General features: G+C 36.2%; 1 protein-coding gene across 13 annotated transcripts in view; it reads left to right on the top strand.

Annotated features, from left to right (window-relative positions):
* Nucleotides 1-21,734, top strand: part of LOC136033171 (GRB10-interacting GYF protein 2-like) — a 461,255-nt gene that overhangs the window by 323,381 nt on the left and 116,140 nt on the right. The window contains exons 1-2 of one of the 13 annotated variants that reach the window (XR_010618874.1): nt 2,345-2,556; nt 7,839-7,970. The exons of 11 other annotated variants lie outside the window; for them this stretch is intronic. The gene's annotated coding sequence lies outside the window, so the exon portion shown is untranslated. Of the gene's footprint in view, nt 1-2,316; nt 2,557-7,838; nt 7,971-21,734 lie in introns of those variants that run through there. One more of the 13 variants, XR_010618877.1, reaches the window with a different exon arrangement.

Here is a 21,734-nt window from a genome sequence, read left to right as displayed (position 1 = left end):
TACATTCTTAACAAGTGGAAGAAGCTGGTCGTGTATTACTTATTTTCTATGTATTATATTACATATTTATTTATATAATTGTATTTATTTATATATTTTTAATATACATACAATTTTCTTTTCCCAACCCTAGATACAATCCTGCGTCCGCACATTCAGTGTACATAAAGTGACCTAGGATACTCTATAACTCCTTAAACGTGCGGCGTTTTTAAGAATGATATAAGTAAGAATTTAAGGATTTTATTACAGTTCCAGAAATTATATGTGGAACACTCACGCATTTAGGATTAAGTTTAAATCATTGAAATTTTTATCATCAAGAAAAATAATGGGTCCGACCAGTGCAAGTTAGGGACTAATAATTTTCTGAAGTCTTCATCAAGCAGTTAAGTCAGCTTAGAACCAGATGAGCTTTTAATGTTGCGTCGACAAACCTCAAGTGCAGACAGGTCGTCCACAAACTTTTATCGATCTGTGTGGTCAGTTATGAGACTATTCATTATTATAAAGGAATAAAATGGGACTCATTAGGGTTCCCTGGGGAGCCATAATGAGTGGATCTAACTGTAGACTAATACCCATAACATTTATCTTTATCAGGTTTTGAGAGTCACTTACAGTTAAACTACATCCAAGCTCCCCCTCCCTGATGCCTGGAATATGGTCCTAGACTAGATCCATAATTTTCTCATTCTGTTGTTTTTATTTTAAAACAGTCCTCATGAACAAACCGTTGATAAGAAATAATGAAAAAAAAGAATACAAACCGGCAAAATCAGCAAACTTTGGACTATTACCCAGACCATATCTGGATATACGGAAGGGGGCTGCAATTAAACTGGAAACAACTTTAGAAATCCATAGATGTGTTCTGAATATTATAGTGATGTTTTTTTTTATATTGTAAGCAGCAGCAGTTTTGTATCTCATCTGAAGGGGGGGGGGCAAGACATACCACAGGAGTATAAAAATACAAATAAAAAGAATTTAATGTCAGAAAAACTGAGGGGAAGCTGCCCGTGGCGTAATTTTATCAAGTCCTCGTGGGAAACTTAGAGCCAAATTTTCAAGTTAAAATTTCAAGTTAAGTGAAAATGAGCCACAAAATACCATAAAGGCTAAGTTAATACTTAGAAAACTGATTCATGCCTATGGATGTTTTTTTTATGAAGGTCTAGTTTTGTTAGGATTTTTGTAGACAGAGAATTTCAGCTGGGGGGGGGGGGTGGAATTATCTCTACAAAACTTAGAGCCAATGGAGAAAATTGAGATACAGTTGCCCCCCCCCCCCCACATCAAACTACGTCCTTGGCAGCTGCTCCCATGCCAAGAAGTGGCACTAGCCTAGTGCTTGCATTAACGCCAATATTGAAGAGGTACCTATTGCCGTCCACAGGGAAGGAAGGGGGAGGCAGGGGCCAATATTACAGCCTAGAAACCCACACCTTAGATAGGCTACCTCAATTTAGATGAGTCCATTTTAATTCCTTGCGCACTAAAGTTGGCAAAATTCTTGTTAATTGACTTCTTGCTACCTCGGAAAGGGTTTAGGTTAGGAAAATGAAACTTTCAGGGATGGGTCTACAGGCTAAAGTACCCACCTCCACTCCTTCTCCCTCTAGAGCGCCCTGAAATTTGCCTACATGACAGTTCTATACCTATTGAAATTCTGACAAAACAACATTTTACCTTAATTTTCGGTTACTAGTTGCTTTTTCTCTGCCTTTAGTTCTGAAAATGTAATTCCTGTTATTTGAGCCATATCAATGTTTTTTTTTTTTTTCAAATTTAGAAAATGTATTTACATATCTTTAAAACCTTATAAAATTGAATTGAGTAAAGTTATGAAGCTGAAAACAATTTTATTGTACTTCAATTAAGCAGAAGATCTATTTTGCAAGGTTTCACTTTTATAACACACATATTTTTAAAGGTCAGGGCCCTCTAGAGGGAGAAGGAGTGGAGGTAGTTGCTTCAAAATACCTTCCCGGGACATACTTTAGTCTGTAGATTCATCTCTGAAAATTTCATTTTCCTAACCTAAACCCTTTCTGAGGTAGCAAGAAGTCAGTTAACTAGAATTTTACCCTAAAGTTTTCTATCTATAATTTCTCTCCTAATTAATAAGATCAAAACATCTAAAACACAATCATGTATTCAAAAAACATATTCTTCTTTTCCTTATTGAAAAAAAAACAACTTCTCAGTTCCTAGTTATGTTTACAGTTTGATTGTTGCTAATGCACTGATAAGAGACATAGCCTAAGGGAACGAAAACTTGGCAACACAGCAATCTATAAAATATCCGGTTTACGCATGCTCTCTCAGTTGGCAGCGCGAAGAAGGAAATTCCGCCGTTTCAGTTGTGTCTGTCTCAACTGTGATAAAACCTATTTTATGTGAGTACCAAAAATCGCTAAAAATCAACATAGGATAGTGAAAATAGTATCATTCTACTCGCTGAAGTGCAAGAAATTCGGTGATATGATTTTTATGGCAATGACCATAATGCGGATCAAGTTACAGCCTTTATTTGGATTAACTTATAAATTGGTAATTTTTTCGTGAATTATATAAGAAATCCTTACATTGTTGTCTGAATCCAGGGCTTGTAGTAGTCGATCTCTTAAACCAATAACAGTTTTCTGCATTAGGCTCTAATAGCCACCAAAAATTAAACCAAAACCGAAGATATTTTCTCTACCGGTCATGGCGGACGTGCATTCGCTCGTCAACTGATGAGATATGTGAATTGCTTTTATACATAAAGGACAGTTTTTGGCGGAGTCCGCTAGGTGCGCTAATTGCAGCTTAGTTTCTTGCTTCTGATTGGCTGAATTTGCTTTTAGTTCTCACATGGCGACTGAAGAATTTGTTTTCAAAAGTTAGGCGACTGTTGCGGAATGAAGGTTGGATATTTGGATTGAGGCTTCAGATGTAATTTTTATTTTTGGACCATTTTCAGCTGTTTATATTAACTTTGATAAATATATTGTATTTTGTGGGGAAGATATGTTCAAAGGAATTATTATCTGCGACTCATCGTGAAATTTGTATATTGCTCTTCAATTCAAATAACGTGATGATTGTTTTTTTCAGTCATAAGGCTAGGCTACGGGAATTGGAGTCATATTCGAAATACATGGCTAAGCTATTTACCTGTGGATACTTTGAAAAACCCTCTACCACTCAAGTTGTACACTCATTGATGCAGTATAGAACCGTTTTTTTTGCAAGTTTCTTTCAGCTTAGCGTGAGGCAAGGCAAGGAGAAGTGAAAGAATAGATGGAAAATATAAAATTTGGGCTATTTTCAACATTAGGGGGGGGATTAAACTATTCAGACAGTATGAAGTTAAAAAACAATTTTTGCTACATAATATGCAGAATAATTGTACCTAAAACATTAAGTATGCAGACCCGCTATACTTAATCCCTTCCCTAATGTCCAAACATATAGCCCAATTTGTTTCATTGGGATTGAGCATCAGAGAAGCGTATTAGAAGAATATTAGGTAAGGGGGATATAATACAAGTACTATCCTGTGTTCAACAAGCTTATTGCAATTACTTTTTATAGTTATTTTGCTTTAAAGATATTTGCAAGTAGCCTATTAAATCGAGTTCAAAAGCACTAAAGCTATTAAAACCATATTTCAATTAGCCTAATAATTTGCTTACCTCATCGTTCTTCAAATCTGAATAAGCTGCAGCTCCTACTTGGACAGATTGAAAATTCTTGGAATAATAATCTATTAGCATAAGGTAACACTATGTTTGGTTAGTTTCAAAGGTCTATGGGTTTGCAATATTTTTTTTTTTTTTTTTTTTTTTTTTTTGTAAAAAATACAGTTTGGTGTTCAACAGAGTACAATAACTAAGCTACACTTATTTAATAACCTATTGCAATTATTAGCAATAAAGTTATGTTGAATGCGGGATTGTCCTGGTTGTGTGAAACCGTGTGATTTCTGTTGGAACTCAGGAGAACATAAAAAAGAACCTTGGGGGAAGGAGAGGCCTTGGATTTGAGGAAACGTTTAAAGGTAGGCCAAGTAATGGCGAATTCTACTGTGTTTAGATTAATTTTTTGCTATAAGATGAATACACGATTTAATATGGTTTGTAGAACTATCCCAAATATATAAGCTAGCCTACTGATTGTTCACCTTCTGTCACAATTTTCATTTAGCCCTAAATGGGGTTTAGAGTACAAGGTGATTCATGGTTCATTATACTCTTTTGGGGGTAGGATATTGAATAGAAACACATCAATTAATTTTTCAAGCCGTCAGTCAATAGGCCTACACTTGTTACAGTAATGCAAGTCCGACAATTTTTTTAGGGGGGGGGGTCCAAACCCTTAACTCTCCCCCTGGAGAATGTGCTGCCTTCATCCCATGACCGAAAAGGAACACAATGGGTAAAATTCTAGTTAATTGACTTCTTGATATCTCAGAAAGGGCTTAGGTTAGGAAAATGAAACTTTCAGGGATGAATCTACAGACTAAAGTATGTCCCGGGAAGGTTTTTTGAAGCAACTACCTCCAATCCTTCTCCCTCTAGAGGGCCCTGACCTTTGATGACCTTTAAAAATATGTGTGTTATAAAAGTGAAACCTTGTAAAATAGATCTTCTGCTTAATTGAAGTACAACAAAATTGTTTTCTGCTTCATAACTTTGCTTAATTCCATTTTATAAGGTCTTAAAGATATGCAAATACATTTCCTAAATAAAAAAAAAAAAAAAAAACATTGACATGGCTCAGAATTCTACTCAATAACAGGAATTGCATTTTCAGAACTAAAGGCAGAGAAAACGCAACTAGTAACTGAAAATTAAGGTAAAATGTTGTTTTGTCAAAATTTCGATAGGTGACCTGTAATGTAGGCAAATTTCAGGGCCATTTAGAGGGAGAAGGAGAGGAGGTGGGTACTTTAAAATACCTTCCCGGGACATACTTTAGCCTGTAGACCCATCCCTGAAAGTTTCATTTTTCTAGCCTAAACCCTTTTCGAGATAGCAAGAAGTCAATTAACTAGAATTTTATCCACAGAATCATAATTTTCAATTTTTTCTGTATGTCAGCCCGTAATACCATTAATTTCAAAAATAACGATGATTTTGCAGAACTACTGAGAATACAGAATGTACAGTTCTTTCATCGAATCAGAGTTGAATAAAAGGCTTAATTCACACCCTTAGAGGCCCTAATCATCGATAGTATCTGATGCCCCCAACTCTGACTGTCCCCAACTCTGATGCCCCCAACATCTTATTAAGAGTGGGGTTGAAACTTGATGTCCTAAGAGTTTTCTTGCTGATTTATTGTGTGGAGACGATTTTACTACTAAACTTGAAATTTTTTTTTGGGAGGGGGGGTATCCACAGCAGATCCAATGAGAATTTTATTTTATAAGCGGTTAATATAGACAGATAGATAGATTTATTCGCACGAAAAACCCAGTTGGGCCATGGTGACATACACAAAACAAATGAAAAAAATACAGCAACAAATATAGACTGAAAAGAAATTAAACTAATTATTTAAGAAAACATCACGATACCTCATACCTACCCAGACGAACTTTCTAATATTATTTATAGTTAGGTAACACCAACTTCTCAAAATTTCCGAAATCCAATCTCTCCCCTCAACCTCCCTACCAAATATTTCCAAGCGCAAATCCCTCAACTCCCTACAATCCCCTAAAAAATGTTGCAAAGACTCATCCATCTCTCCGCACATAGGGCAACTGTAAGGACCATCCCTCAATCTATTTCTCCCTAAATATTTCCTACGTTCTCCAAGAGCCATAAAATTTCCCCTTACATACATTACCCATTTCAAATCATCTGGAGCCAATCCCATTTTAGGTAAATTTCTTCGCCCGAGTTCTTTTTGACTTCCGCATATATCCCAAGGGACGGCGAGGTGGCCTTCTCAGCTTGCCAAACCTGAACTTCCTGAAATTCTAGCCTAGTAGCAACTAGCCTAGATACAGTCCATAACATCTCTCCTATCCCCTTTCCCTCATTCCAGCAATTACCTAGCCCTGCACGGCCTAATATATTCTTCACCTGATTTGGCCACGAATCCTTCCTCCTGTCTTGAAACATCATTAAAAATGCTTTTTTAACTGGCCTATTATCTTCTATCGATGATACCTTTTCCCAATATTTAACCATACTAATTAACCTACTCTGTCTCATACACTTTATTCCTATATCCCCTCTTAGTACTAACCCATTAAACTTATTATCAAGGCCTAACATAAGCTTAAAAAACCTCAACTGCATTCTCTCTAAATTCAACCTCTTATTAAACCCCCAAAGCTCAGCCCCGTAATGCAAAGCCGATCTAACCCTAGCATTAAAAACATACTTTAGCAGTCCTACATCCCTAATTTCCTTGATACTACTTTTACTTAACAATCCTAGTAGTCTATTTCCCTTACTTTCTACTATCTTGAGATGTTTTTCCCATTTCCCATCTGACGAAACCTACAACCTAAGTACTGAAATTCATCTACGTAGTCTAGTGTCCTACCTTCATGCGTAAACTGACACTGCGAATCTATCTGTTCTCCACTTTTCCTAAAAACCATTACCACCGACTTCTTTATGTTTAACACTAGTTTCTTATTCCTAAAATAAGAAGATGTTAGATCTAGCAGTTGTTGTAAATGTTCTTTACTTTCCGCTACTGACGCTATGTCATCCGCAAAAAGTAATGCCATAACGCTTGCACTTGAAAGCTTAATTTTTGGGGCGCCTCTGCCTATCAAATATTCTTCAAAATCATCAATATACAATGAAAATAGCATTGGGGAAATTGTACATCCCTGCTTAAAACCAAGTCTACTCCTAATAACCCCAGAGAAATCCTTGCCTACTCGTACTACAATCTTAACTATATTATACATAAATGCTATAATCTTAACAAATGCGCTTGGTAGCCCTAGTGCTAACAACGACTCTACCATTAAACTTCTATCCACTCCATCAAACTTCCCTTTAAATCCAAAAATGTAACAAATAGCCTGCCCTCTTTTATCCTAACCTGTTTCCTAATCATCCTCAATAAAATAAAAATCTGATCTATAGGACTGAAGCCTTTTCTGAACCCTGCCTGCGAATCTGATAAAATTCTATTTTGGTCTATCCAATTATCTATCCTACAGCATAATATCTTAGCAAAAACCTTACTAAGCACATTACTTAGGCTTATACCTCTATAATTCCCATGGTCTAATCTATCCCCCTTTTTAAATAACGGCACTAGAACAGACGTAGCCCAAGACAAGGGAAAACATCCCTGCTATAACAGGCAGCATTATGAGGTTAGGAAGTTATATGGAGTTAGGTATTAGGATCGTTTCATGTTGCCAGGATTCCATGGGGGGGGGGATTCAGCTCATTTTGGAATTGTGCGTCAACAATGGAATAAAAAATACTCTTATAGAATTATATATGTACTGTTTTGTATATATTCTGTTCCCTGTTTATAAATTTATATCTGAGACTCCGAATCTTCCCTCCCCCTACTTTACTGGGGACAACTTCAGTGGTAGTTGCTTATTTTTTAACTTTGGTTCAGTAAAGCTGTATGAAAGAGTTTAAGTTTATAATTTTAATTTTTTGGTTTGGGAAGGGGAAGACACAGTTGTGTCCATCTCACGATCAAAATACTGCGTACATGCTCGCCTTCAAGCTATACATATATTATTTGTTCTTTATTTACGCTTTACTTGAGAGCGTTTGTATTTCTGTTGTATTTAAGTAGGGGTCAGCAACCTTTCAGATGAAGCCATTAATTGCCGCTTTGTTTTTAAGGTCAATCTACCTAACAAATTATCATAAGTTATACCGTGCTCTATACACATGTGGCTGACCCGGACTAATTCGCTGAGACTTGGCGTGTTAGAACCTCTCTTGCACCAGAACATCGAGAGGGGAATGAAGGGGGTAAGAATCTATTACGCTTTGTTTAAGAACTCTATAGCAAGGGTGGAGTTGCATACACAGGAAGTGGTAATAACAAAGTTAGCGGTACCAACGTAGTCGGTGGTTCAGTAATCAAAACGTAGCAAAAGCTGGAATGGGGTTATCTTTTAAATATTGTTTTGGACAGACTCAAAGAACCGAGTCGAGGCTCAGCCAACAAAGGCATATTGCCTCCACGTCAAAAATAATATTGCACCAATAGCTACTGAGCTGTTGGCAACACTACCATTCCTTGGTAGTGTCAAGAAATTCCTTGTGGTTTCCGTCTGAAAAATTGTTGTTAGCATATCTCATTTGGAAACGACTTAAATTTCTCATCGTATTTCAAATGATGCGGGAAATAGTGTAATATTTTTCTCGAAAGCCCTCCTCCCATCAGTGGAAAGTTACTCCCACGGAAAATTCTCCCTTGGAGAATTCTCTCGTGGAAAATCCCTTCCCCACGGAAAAATCTTCCAGACAATTCCGATCCGGATGAAAATTCTCCCAGGGCTGAAAATTTTCCCCCGGGACATCTCCACATGTAAAATTGGGTCGGCAAAGAAAAAGTAAGGTAAATAAAGAGAATTTTATATAAGATTCTGATAAATTTTCCCAGTTGCCCTCCAATATTTTTGCTCACTTAGGAAGGATACTGTGAATTTTAATTTCCGTTCAAATGAGTCACTCTCGATATTCAAGGGCCATTAGTTTGATATGATCACCTTGGAAAAAAGAACATGCTTCCGTGATCTTTCTTTTGGCAAACAAAAACTACAAAATTCCATATTTTTGCGGGGAGCTTGTAACCTTGTTCTCTGATACGCTGAATCTGATGGTACAATTTTCATTAAAATTCCTTGACTTTTTTGGTGTGTCTCCCCTTTTTTGAAAATCAGGTTAAATTTTCTCAGGCTCATAGCTTTTGATAGTTTACACCAAACTTAATGAATCTTACGTATTTTGAACCAAAAAAAAAAAAAAAAACGCAAATTCTTTTGATGTATCTATTGATATCAAAATTCCGTTTTTTTAGAGTTTGAGTTTCTATTGAGCCGAGTCGCACCGTACTCACAGTTCTTCAGCACGAACTGTTTGATTTTCATCTAATAATGATTGGTTTTATGATATTGGGACAAGTTCTAGATTCTTAAACGTAGACATTTCTTGTGCCTTGCAAGTATTTGCCAGGACGTACTCTAACGGCTTCAACCAATCAAATTCCTTTAAATTTAGCATTTTATAAGTTTCAAACTAGTACCCAAGTACCCAATCTGTTATTACTTAGTCATTAACCTGAGATACTATTTAACTAGCGAAGATGCGACATGTACCATCTCGTAACAAGAACAAAAATCGATAACCAATTTGGTGCAAACAGTATATATATATATATATATATATATATATATATATATATATATATATAATATATATATATATATACTGTATATATATATATATATATATATATATATATATATATATATATATATATATATATATATATATATATATATATATATATATTACTAGCTGTTGGGGTGGCGCTTCGCGCCACCCCAACACCTAGTTGGTGGGGGCGCTTCGCGCCCCCCCCAAGCCCCCCCGCGCGCGTAAGTCGTTACGCGCCATATTAGTTACGCGCCATTGTAGTTGTGTCCCTATGTCCCACCTGTGAATATAGATAGATATATATATATATATATATATATATATATATATATATATATATATATATATATATATATATATATATATATATATATATATATATATATATGTTTTTAACTACGTAAAACTTGCGAATATACAACATTCTTTGCTGTCCCATTGTCTGTGCATATAAATACATTGTCAGGTTTACCGACTCTTGAACATGCAACATATAATGGTCCATGGGAAAACAATCCGTATTCAGATCTATACCTCATGATTCTAATGATTGCCCTTGAGCTTTGTTGATGGTGATTGCTAATCGACCATTCCCTGAGTCGCCATCGTCATTTATATATCCCCCTGTGCACCCCGGCGTCCCCTTTGTAGTTATGTCCCTGTGTCCCGGTCGTCATTTATATTCCCTGTGTCCCGGTCGTCATTTGTGTCCCGGTGTTCCAGTCTGTGATTTCTCTTTGAGTGTCCCGGGCGTCATTTATATTCCTTGTGTCCCGGTGTCCCGGTCGTCATTTATATCCCCCTGTGCCCCCCGGCGTCCCCATTGTAGTTGTGTCCCTGTGTCCCGGTCGTCATTTATATTCCCTGTGTCCCGGTCGTCATTTGTATCCCGGTGTCCCGGTCTGTATATACATTCGTTTTTTAGTTTTGTTTTTCTCCTTTATTTTTTTCCTTTTTTCTTTTTTTTCTTTTTTAGTTTATTTAGATTTTTAGATTTTTTTTTTATATTTATTAATATTTTTTTAGTTTTCTTTTTCTTATTTTTCAGTTTTTTCCTTTTTTTTAGTTTTTTCTTTTTTAGTTTTTAGTTTTTTTTTGTTTTTTACCTTTTTTTAGTTTTTTTAGTTTTTTTAGTTTTTTAGCTTTTTTAGTTTTTTTATTAGTTTTTAGTTTTTTTTTAGTTTTTGCCTTTTTTTAGTTTTTTCAGTTTTTTTTAGTTTTTAGTTTTTTACCTTTTTTAGTTTTTTTTAGTTTTTTAGCTTTTTTAGTTTTTTTTCTTTTTAGTTTTTTTTGTAGTTTTTACCTTTTTTAGTTTTTTTTCTTCTTTTGTATTAGTGTGAAATAATTCAGACGTCATATGCGGACAAACACGACGTCACTCGACAGACAGACAGACAGACATAACCCACAAACAACTTATTTTTATATATATTTATTCATATTTTTTTTAGTTTTCTTTTTCTCTTTTATTTTTCAGTTTTTCCTTTTTTTTAGTTTTTTTCTTTTTTAGTTTTTTTTTAGTTTTTTACCTTTTTTTAGTTGTTTTTAGTTTTTTTAGTTTTTTAGCTTTTTTAGTTTTTTTATTAGTTTTTATTTTTTTTGTAGTTTTTGCCTTTTTTTATTTTTTTCAGTTTTTTTTTAGTTATTAGATTTTTACCTTTTTTTAGTTTTTTTCAGTTTTTTTAGCTTTTTTAGTTTTTTTTTCTTTTTAGTTTTTTTTGTAGTTTTTACCTTTTTTAGTTTTTTTCTTCTTTTGTATTAGTGTGAAATAATTCAGACGTCATATGCGGACAAACATGACGTCACCTGATCCACAGATCCACACACAGACAACTTATTTTTATATATATAGATATACAGTATAACCATATATAACAGAATATTATCCTTGCCCTACCGGCACCAGAACTATGTGCCTTAATGACATTGGAGTCTATTGGTGTAACATTCCCTGACAGTACCAAGGGAATCAAAGTAAAAACATTTTTTGCTCCCAAAACCAGGGTTTTGGAGTCAGAGTCGGTGTTTTAGTAAGTTTTTTACTGAATAGAGTTGGAGTCGGTATATTGAAAATGTCTGGAGTTTGATTCAGTCATTTCTATGGCACTTGGTTTCTACCAAGTGACAAATAGCAATCGCAAATTCTGTCGGTCTGTCTGTCGGTCTGTCCCGGTTTTGCTACTTTAGGCACTTCCAGGTAAGCTAGGACGGTGAAGTTTGGCAGGCTTATCAGGAACCAGACTAAATTAAATTAAAAATTGTCGGTTTTCCAATTCGACCATCTGGGGAAGGAGAGTGGGGGGGGGGTGGCTAAATCGGAAAAAATAGAAAAATGAGGTATTTTTAATTTACGAAAGAGTGATCGGACCTTAATGAAATTTGATTTCTGGAAGGATACCGTGTCTCAGAGCTCTTATTTTAATTTCAACCAGATCCGGTGACATTGGGGGGAGTTGGGGTGGGCCTAAAATCTTGGAAAACGCTTAGAGTGGAGGGATCGGGATGAGACTTGGTAAGAAAATAAGCACAAGTCCTAGATACGTGATTGACATAACCAGAACGGATTCTCTCTCTTTCGGGAGTTGGGGGTGGAAGGGTTAATTCTAAAAAAATTAGAAAAATGAGGTATTTTTAACTTACGAAGGAGTGATCGGATATTAATGAAATTTCATATTTAGAAGGATCTCGTAACTCATATCTCTTATTTTAAATCCCGACCGGATCCAGTGTCGTTGGGGGGGGGGACTGGAAATCTTGGAAAACGCTTAAAGCGGAGAGATCAAGATGAAACTTGATTGGAAGAATAAGCACAAGTTTGATATACAGGACTGACATAATCGGACCGGATCTGCTCTCTTTGGTGGAGTTGGGGGGGGGAGTAACTAGGAAAAATTAGAAAAAAATGAGGTATTTGCAACTTACGAACGGGTGATCAGATCTTAATGAAATTTGATATTTAGAAGAATCTTGTGCGTTATAACTCTCATTTCAAATTCCGACCAGATCCGGTGACATTGGGGGGAGTTGGAGGGGGAAACCGAAATTCTTGGAAAAGCGTGAAGATCGAGGTATCTTACGAATGGGTGATCGGATCTTAATGAAACTTGATGTAAAGAAGAATCTTATATCTCAGATGCTCGACTTTCAATTCGAATCGGATCCGGGGACATAGAGGGTTGGAGGGGGAATCAGAAATCTTGGACAGCGGAAATCTTGACAAACGCTTAGAGTGGAGAGATTGGGACGAAACTTGATGGGCAGAATAAGCACAAGTTATAGATACGAGAAGGACATCATTGGAATGGATCCGTTTTCTTTGGGGGAGCTGGTGATTGTTAATTTGTAAAAATTAGAAAAATTGAGGCATTTTTAACTTAAGAACGGATGTCCGAATCTTGATGAAATTTGATATTTAGAATGAACTCTTGTCTCAGCTCGTATTTCAAATCCCGACCAGATCTGTTGACATTGGGGGGAGTTGGAGGGAGGAACCAGATATCTTGGAGAACGCTTATAAATGTCGTAGATACGTGATCGACATAACCGGACTAGATTTTCTCTTTTTGGGGGATTTTGGGGTTGGGGTTCAGTGCTTTGGTGAGTTTGGTGCCTCTGGACGTGCTAAGATGATGAAAATTGGTAGGCGTGTCAGGGAGCTGTACAAATTGACTTGATAAAGTCGTTTTCCCCTATTCGACCATCTGAGGGCCTGAAGGGAGAGGAACAATTAGAAAAATTCAGGTATTTTCAACTTACGAATGGGTGATCGGATCTTAATGAATTTTGATATTTAGAAGGACCTCGTGACTCAGAGCTCTTATTTTGAATCCCGACCGGTATTAAGCCTCTGATTTTCCTTTTAAAGCAATGCATTGATTCTTAGAATTTTGCTAGAGCTCAAACCACATGAGCATTTGGCCCTTGGCTCGTCCGACTTCGTCACAAGTGCCATATGAGCTCTTAGCTCTTGTTAACTATAAAATCTAGTTAAAAAAAGCCTTAAAACAGGGCTAAGTATTACTGAATCAAGTCTGAGTTAGAGTCGAAATGTTTGGAGTTGGCGTCGGTTTTAACTTATAAATTCTAGTTAAATGGAGCCTCAAAACAGGGCTGTAGAGTCGTAGAGTTGGAGACAGTGTTTTAATGAAGTATTAATGATACCGCATTTTCTAACAGTTGCCATTGAGCTTTGTTGATGGTGATTGCTAATCGAACATTCCCTGTGTCCCCGTCGTCATTTATATATCCCCCTGTTCCTCTGGCGTCCCTGTTGTAGTTGTGTCACTGTGTCCTGGTCGTCATTTATATTCCTGTGCCCCGGTCGTCATTTGTGTCCCGGTATTCCAGTCTGTAATTTTCTCTTTGAGTGTCCCGGTCGTCATTTATATTCCCTCTGTCCTGGTCGTCATTTGTGTCCCGGTCTGTAATTCCTCTTTGAGTGTTTTTTCTTTTAAGTTTTTTTTTAGTTTTTTACCTTTTTTCAGTTTTCTTTTTCTTTTTTGTTTTTCAGCGTCACTATGAAATACATATCGCCGAACCTTAGTTTCTTCAGTCATTTTACAATTAGAAATTTCTCTTTCAACGATCTTCTTACAATTAAAAATTTGTCTTTGAACGATTTTCTTAAATACCTGTGTCCTGGTCGTCATTTATATTCCCTGTGTCCCGGTCGTCATTTGTGTCCCGGTATCCCAGTCTGTAATTTCTCTTTGAGTGTCCCTGTCGTCATTTATATTCCCTCTGTCCCGGTCGTCATTTGTGTCTCGGTCTGTAATTTCTCTTTGAGTGTTCTTTCTTTTTAGTTTTTTTAGTTTTTTACCTTTTTTCTTTTTTCAGTTTTCTTTTTCTTCTTTTTTTTCAGCGTCACTATGAAATACATATCGCCGAACCTTTGTTTCTAACTGCGCGGTTTTGCGTTCTTTAGCCGCAAGCCTGTTTTCTTGCTGTTCTTGTGATTCCTCGGCACGCTTTCTTTTCTTACTTTTTCTATCAGCCGCAAGCCTGTTTTCTTGCTGTTCTTGTGACTCCTCGGCACGCTTTCTTTTCTTACTTTCTCTATCAGCCGCAAGTTTTTTGGCATAGACTCTTTGAGCAGCTTCCTCGGCTGTTGCCATTGTAGGTTCTTCAGTCATTTTACAATTAAACATTTTTACGTCCACGATCTTCTTACAGTTAAAATTTGTCTTTGAACGATTTTCTTAAATACCTTTAATGACGTCATCGTCATAACAAACATGACGACAACTAACTTCATGACGACATGATGACATGACGTCACTCGACAGACATAACCCACATACAACTTATTTTTATATATATAGACTAGCTGTTGGGGTGGCGCTTCGCGCCCCCCAAGCCCCCCCCCGCGCGTAAGTCGTTACGCGCCATATTAGTTACGCGCCATTGTAGTTGTGTCCCTGTGTCATATAAATAGATTGTCAGGTTTACTGACTCTTGAACATGCAACATATAATTGTCCATGGGAAAAACAATCCGTACTCAGATCTATACCTCATTATTCTAATGATGTGTCCCTGTGTCCCGGTCGTCATTTATATTCCCTGTGTCCTGGTCGTCATTTGTGTCCCGGTGTCCCAGTTTGTAATTTCTCTTTGAGTGTCCCGGTCGTCATTTATATTCCCTGTGTCCCGGTCGTCATTTGTGTCCCGGTCTGTAATTTCTATTCGAACAATCCCTGTGTCCCGGTCGTCATTTGTGTCCCGGTATGTAATTTCATCAGTTGACAAACATGACGTCAGTCGACAAACAACTTCATGACGCATACAGCTCAATCCTTATAATGACGTCAGCCGACAAACATGACGTCAGTCGACACACAAACATGACGTCACTCGACACACACACACACAGACAACTTATTTTTATATATACAGATTAAATGCGAAATACGATTGGCTTACATCTTGCAATAAAAACTAAAATCTCGGTAAAACCCAGTTTAAAAACTTTTGATAAGTTGTTTGCTGCATGTATTTCAATGACCGCATTTAATTGCTTCTTACAAATGCCCGTTTTTACATGAAAACTCAGCGGTGTGCCCAAAGGTAAGTTATACACCTTTAAAGGTTGGTATTTTGGAGGGGTGGGGGGGGGGGTCGACTTCTGCCTTCTGTATCTCTCAGAGTGCTTACTAAAGTATTGTCAATTAGGTAAGAGTTTATGAGGTATTATTTGTAATAATGGTTGTTTGAGATTGCCTCAACGTGATTGTGTCCTGATTTCGTTAGAGTTTTGATTGAGTGGCATGATTTATGCTATGGTACAAAAATACTTGCAGACTTAGTTACATTTAAAGAGCTTCTATTTGGGGAGGGGGAGTCTGATTTTTGCAACGTTCATTTCCTAGGGTTTATCTTGGTACTTTGTATTTGTGACAAACAGCTGCAATGCATTCTCGTTGGCTCGTTGGCATTCTCGTTGGCTCTCCCCTTGGGGATTCAAAAGAACCTAGCTTGATAAATAAATGAGCACATATTTAAATATATCAAACTCTGAGCTGGAACATGGAAAAGCATAACTGTGCCCAGAATATATAAAATATGGAAATTTGGCCTAAATGTTGTTTAGCAGAAGACTACCTTTGTTTTTCTAAGAACACGAGGTCCTAGATTTAAATTTGTAGATGGTGCACTTGATTTTGCTCGCAATTTTAAATCCCTTCTAAGTGAAAAGCTACCGTCTTACAAAGATTAAAAATGATTTAACCAGATGTGTTTCGTATAGATAAGGATCCATACCTAGTTTGTTCGGTAAGTCGGTGAAACAAAAAATTGCAAATACAAAATAATTCTCGAGAACTGCAGCTTTATAGTAAAATTTTCTATGATCCCATTATATATATATATATATATATATATATATATATATATATATATATATATTTATATATATATATTACCGTGAATGTCCAAAATTAATTAATGTTAACATTCATAGGTGAAAGTTCAAAATTCCTTTTTCTCTGCTTGGATTCAATTAGCTTTGCGAGTCAGCTTTTCCAGTCTTATGCAAGCTATGATGGTAAAAGTTAGGTTAGATTATGCTAGTTTAAGTTAGGTTAGGTTAGATTAGGTTGGGTTGAATTTGGTTCTAAATATCATAAATTGTGTTAAAAACCTAACTTAAGCTAACCTAAACCGACCTAACCTCGTCAAACCAAACCTAATCTAATAAAAGGTATTTCGGACATTCAAGACAACATATATATATATATATATATATATATATATATATATATATATATATATATATATATATATATATATATATATATAATGTGTGTGTGTGTGTGTGTAAACTTTAAAATTTGGTCTTTCCCTTTGTCTAATAGTCTGTCTTTCAATTCTCCTTACCTTTGTTACGGTAGGTGAGACAGATACCCCTGTTCCTGCTGCAAATAAAAACTCAGCAACTTAAAAATTATTTTCCTTTTTCCTTGCCTCGGACCACTTTCAATTCTTTCTAGAAAAAAATGGTAAGAATAGAAAACTTTTCTATAGAGCTAGGACTGAGAGCACCTTAATCTACGGTATTGTTAACTAATGCTCCAATCTTCTAGTATACCCTCCGTGAATTGGGGCACCTCCCTAAATGCTCACTTTCTTCCCTCTTCTCAAGACAAATTCTTGAGCATAATCAAAAAATCAATAAGAGTATTATTAATTAGGACAAACCTTGGAAACAGGAGCATGTAAAATGATTTAAAACTAACCTATAAACCATAAGAAAGAAGGTGATGTGGTGTTCACATAACTCTACAGGAGATGGATTAAGGTTTTAGAAGTATTTGCGGAAATGTGCTTTTTTGTCCCAAGATTCAAATAAAAACAGTCTGTTATAAAGGCTGTGTTTAGCTGAATAGTATAGCTCTAATTTAATCTTTCTTGCTTCGTATAATTGGTAAGTGTCTGCAACACCCAGCTAATCGTTGATCTGGAAAAAAATCACATGGCGGTGTAAAACGGGTAACGGTTTCTCCGTAGTACTTTTGCAGTCTGTTTCAGTTGGTTTTCTGATGCTCACAAGAGAGTATATGCTTTTCTACTTTGTTGTGCCTGAAGCCTAAAGGCAAGCGAGTGTAACCCATAGATTGTATACTGTCGGTAGGTTTCACTAAAAGGTGACAAATTATTTACCTAGTTATCCTGCTTTAGCAGGGTATAAAGTAATACCCTGCTTTGTCTTACGACTGGGGTCCGAGCTGTAAATTTTTGGTGGTTGGGGGGGGGGGTAATTGGACTTCTAGTGTGTTTGCGGGAAAATAATCGAAACAAGTCGTTTCATAACAGGACAAACGTTCTAATCGAGGATTTCCGGCCGAAAATGAAATTGACTTGTTAGACAGTATGGTGAAAATTATTGCGAAAATCACTTAAAGAAGCATTTTTTCTTTTTTAAATAGGCCAAATTTAAATTTTCCTTATTAACCTATCTAATAAACTCACATAAATAATTGAGTCTCGGTTATGATTCGGCAAGTATTTCAAAAATATAATTACTTTCATGTTCTTCAAAGCCACAAGGGTAATAATTTGAATTTGGCGCTTAAAAATATGAGCCAGAAATACTTTCTGACTAGCAGCCTGCATTTGCTGTTCAAGTCTATCCAATTTCTTGTCGTCTTGCAAATGTGGGTCTGCCAGCTAGATTATCTCAAATAGTTCAAAATTTTAGAAATAGTTTAAATCCTAGAATGCTGAAACTGAGAAATGTATTCCCTCCAATAAAGAAATCTCATTTAATTTAGTATTTATTTGTATACAAAATGAAAATATTTTCCAATTCCTGGTAGTTTAACCCAATTTTTGAATGAAAGTATTTGATCATTCGATGCTTTTGGAAATATGTGAATATTTTATGGTAAAATAATATTGCCTTGTCCGGGAAATTGTTAACAGTTGTCATTGTTGCCCCAATTGTTGCCGTTGTTGTCTACCTTCTATAAACTTAAATGTATGTAATCCATATCTGAAATAAATGTATACCTGCAAATGATACCACGAATTCGGCTGCCCTCTCCGCCACCTTATCTTAAAGTGGTCCTTGCTCTACCACGCATTGCAAACTTCGTGTCAGTTGCAATATATTTCCACCACGATGCGACTCCGTGCGCCACGCACGGCACGATTCCGTCACGACAAATGGCGCAATTCCGTGTGCCATGTAATTCCATGGCACAATTCTGCCATAAATAGAGCGCTCTTCATGGTGTGAACGATTTCTGAAAGTGAGCAGCTAACCATACTAATGATAATGCCATGCTAGGGGGAACATTACTCATTTTCTTTAATTAAAAGTGGGAGATACGCCGTCTCTTTTGGGGCACGTAATATATGTTTGTATTGTCTTTAAGTAGTGAATCTTATCATTTCAAAGGGTGTGAAAGGACTCTGTATTCCTTCTTTTTCTTCTGTTAGGACTCCATAGAGATTATTTAGCCCAAGCTCATAGTAGAAAGTACATATTGTACTGCTTCCATAACGAGTTGATTCTAAAAGTATTGAAGATAAGTAAAATATGTACTTGTAAAGTCTAAGAATTTAAAAAAGGAATATGAGGGACCAAACTGCACAAAAGTCGCCACGTGTTTATGATTTGACTTCTTTTCTCGATGTCTAAGATTGCGCCATAACGGATCATGGTAAAACTGGGCATGGAGAAATCTGGTCTTGACCAAATAAAAAAAGAGAAAAAAATTCAGCATGAAATCACTTGTCTGACGATCGAAGTTCATTAATAGCAGTATCTAGGTTATGTGATACTGACAATTCAAGATCAAAGCCAGTATAATGATAGATGCGTGTAGCAACAACTTTAGGTGAAGAGCAGAGGTGGTTTTAGGGGAGGAACAGAGGGGGCACTTGCCCCGGGCTCAGGAATTTTAGGGACGCAAAATTTTAAATAAATAATCTTACGGTTATAATTTTTCTAATTTGAAAATTATATATTTATTAAAATAAAGCAAAGGGCATATTTAATAAATTAAAATAATTGATAAAATACAAGTTAATAAAAAAATAATAATTATATAAATTGAATAATAAATTTATAAAAATAAATGATTAAATAATTCATAAGTTTAAAATGATTTTGTTCATAAATGAAAATTAGCCTGAAAATTATGTGGGAAACATGGTGAGAGGGGGGGGGGTAATCAAGATTTTGCCCCGGGCACAAGAGAGGCCAGAACCGCCACTGGTGAGAAGACGACATTCTTCTGTCTTCTTATGGGCACTAATTATTATTTGGGTGATAATATATGTTCTAATTGTTTATTCTAATTATAATTATTGTGAGTAAAGTTTACAGGTTAAGAAAATGGATTTATCATGACTGACTCGGCGTATAAGCGAACTGAATATTGTGCTATATGATGTATGTAAAATCTTGTTCACGTTTTACGTGAAGAACCTCATTTCTTCGTGTTTGGCCCATTAGCAATTTCATGAACAACTTCTCATGAGCCCATTAGCAACTCGACCCATTCATTAGCACTTAGCCCATTTCATGATCCAAATAGCAACTTCTTGTTCTGGATGAAAATCGGGTCTATTTCATTCTTGACTACAAGAACGTTGACATTCCATGGATCCGTATTCTGTTGACTTACGGATACGGATTTGTCCGTATGGATGACGCACTGATACTAATCCGATTTAACTTACTCTACTATTTTCTCTGTCACTTCCGTACGGAGAGGGTATTATGCCTTTACCCCTTGAAATCCTAAATTTTCATCAATTTCTTGAGACTTCTTATTGGAAATTAAAAAAAAATCAATTGGGTCCCCCTCGAAATTTATCTGGGCGCTTATTTTGAAAAAAAAAATTAAAAAATATTGATTTTAGGCTTCTCTGGCTCTCTCTTTTTTTTTCTTTTTTTTTATCCTGAAATTCCAAATAAAAAAAAATTAAATCCTGGGTCTCCGTCGAAAAAAACACCCCGGAGAAAAAAAAAATTCAGCCTTTTCTGGCCCTCGGCAGTGGCTGAGTCTAATTTTTTTCTAACCTGGGCACTTGACAAGAATTAATCGTGGAAAGTATGATTTTCCAATAAATTACATGGTCATCTTTTTGGTGAACGGAAAACCCTATTTTATCATGAAACTAATGAAAATACCAATTTTCAATACCGTCGCAAATACCTTTTTGGGTTAAAAGAAACGTGAATATATGTGGAAACATCTAGAAATTGTCCAAACAGCGTGAGTAAATTTTCTTACCTAAGAAAAGAGTTATTTTAAAGACATCGCAATCCTGTTTCTTGTAGGGACTCTCCATGGGCGTCTGCTTTTTTACAATCACAGACATTTAAGCTTGTGTGGTCTTGTTTTTTTTTGTTTGTTTGTTTTTTCTCTCCTTTTCGCTCATGAAGTTTTTAAAAAAAAATGAAATACTTTCAACTGAAATTAAAGAAAATATAGATAAATTGTTAAATGGCCGGGGGAGGCATGCTTGAAGTTGTCTTTTGGTAGGGTTTAACTTCGAAAATCTGGAAAAATAGGAGAATTACATTGGAAATACAATAATCTGTAGAGAACAGTTATATAAATGTCTATGTTTTTCTGGGAGTGGAGATGGACTGGAAGACCTTCCCCTCTTGCATCTGAGTCAGGAATGCTAGACAAAATTAACAATCTTTCAGAATCATAGGCAGAGCAATAGCGCTGGCTAAGTAAAGAACGATGTTGGCACAATTATTATTTTTTTTAAGAGCAAAGCACTTCGTATAGAAGGATTTGTCGCAGAAACTTCGAAAAGGGCTCATTCAGTTGGAAATTAGAAGGGCTAGTGCCCTTTTTGATATTCAAAAGTGATCAGAGGCTAATCAACCCCTCCCTCGCCCATCATTTTCCCGGACACATCCAGTCAAAATTTTGAGATTGCCATTTTTTCAACGTAGTTGAAAAGTTCGAAAATTATGTCTTTGAGTACAACCCCCCCCCTACAGCCCTCAAGGCAAAGATTGTAAGTTATGCCCTGGGCACATATAAGGTTTTGTAGAAAGGGTGGTCGTATAAGCTTTGGACGGGGCTCATTGGGTTGTTAATCAGAAGTTGTAGTGCCTTTTTAAGAGTAACAGTGATCAGAAGGCAGCCACCCCTTCCCCCGCCCTCCCACACACACACACACGCATGTATTTTACCGAAATGTATCCAGTTGAAATTTTGAGTTAGCCATTTTATTCAGAATAGTCCAAGGATCATATAACAAGGCTTTTAGGGTTGAAATAAACTTCCAGAACCCAGGGTAAGGGTTGTATGTTCTGCCTCGGGGGTATTTGAGGTTTTTATGGAAGATTTGGCTGTATAAACTTTAGAGGTATCTCTTT

Source organism: Artemia franciscana, chromosome 11, assembly GCF_032884065.1.
Source record: "Artemia franciscana chromosome 11, ASM3288406v1, whole genome shotgun sequence".
Classification (NCBI taxonomy): domain Eukaryota; kingdom Metazoa; phylum Arthropoda; class Branchiopoda; order Anostraca; family Artemiidae; genus Artemia; species Artemia franciscana.
Note: the sequence above shows the minus strand (reverse complement) of the source record. Positions and strands in the feature narration are given on the sequence as shown.